At 43.9% G+C, this 1108-nt stretch overlaps 1 protein-coding gene across 1 annotated transcript in view; it reads left to right on the forward strand.

Annotated features, from left to right (window-relative positions):
* The window catches only part of TCTN2 (tectonic family member 2), a 36817-nt gene that overhangs the window by 30934 nt on the left and 4775 nt on the right, over positions 1-1108 (forward strand). The gene's annotated exons all lie outside the window — the stretch shown is intronic.

A 1108-nucleotide genomic window follows, 5' to 3' on the forward strand; every position in this document is an offset into this window, starting at 1 on the left:
GTCCCAGCTACTTGGGAGTTTGAGGCAAGATAATCACTTAAGCCCAAGAGTTTGAGGTTGCTGTGAGCTATGATGCTACAGCACTCTACTGAGGGTGACATGGTGAGACTCTGTCTCAAAAAGAAAAAAAAGAAAGAAAGAGCTCAGTGAGCCTGTTCCACTGTTTTCATCAGTGCCCTCCTGTCCCTGAGATGCTGCTGTGCCCTCACCTGGGCCTGGATCCTGCCCTCTCCCCTTTCCATCTGCTCTGAGGTCATTTTGGTTCAGCAAGCTGGAGTTCACACCAGTGACCATCCAGATATATGCCTGCTAGGTTGCTACTTCTTGTGACTGTGATCACAGTGATGAGAACCCCTTAATCTCTTGGATGGTCGTGGATCATGTGATTAGGTCTATGGGCTTGGAATGCCTCAGACTTCTTTCTGACTCAGAGAAGGGGGTCCTATAGGCCATGGGTGTCTCAGGCTGCCCTTTTGCTGATCCAGCTCATACCCAAGACCCACCAGAGTTCAGTCCTGTTTTGTAAACTGAACCCAGAAGTCAGGCTTATTAAGCCCAGGGCTCTGCCATGTAGGCCAGAGAGATGGCCTGTGGAATGACCCCTGAGGGATGGAGGGAAGAAGTCATTAAATCACTTGACAAGTAAACAGTATGGAGAATTTCCAGACAGAGAGTCCAGGTTGTTTAAGGTACAGAATTACCAAAGTGTTGACATTTTGTTGCCTTCAAGGTGGAGGAGGTTGGCTTCTATTTCATGTCTAAGCCAAAAAGCAGCCTGGTTAATAAATAGAAGAGAAGTGATGTTGACACATGTATAAGGAAATTAGATGTCATGAAAAAAGTGTCACTGACCTTCAGAATCCCTGAAGGAGCAAAGAAACCCCCTCTTGAGTCGTCATAGAACCTACTCCCTACCTCTTGTCATTGACTTTGCTGGTTTTTCCCCTAAGTGCAAGTTTTCAAGATGAATGAAAGTTAATTTTTCATTCAACTTTATTCCCTTTCAGTTGTATCATTGCTGTGGCAACACATTGGGAAATTAATTTTTAGCAATCTAATCCATACTAATTGAAGTTGTTAGTATGGTTTTTTTTTTTTTTTTTTTTTT

This window comes from Otolemur garnettii, unplaced genomic scaffold (assembly GCF_000181295.1).
Source record: "Otolemur garnettii isolate 467f Iridium unplaced genomic scaffold, OtoGar3 scaffold00099, whole genome shotgun sequence".
Taxonomy (NCBI): domain Eukaryota; kingdom Metazoa; phylum Chordata; class Mammalia; order Primates; family Galagidae; genus Otolemur; species Otolemur garnettii.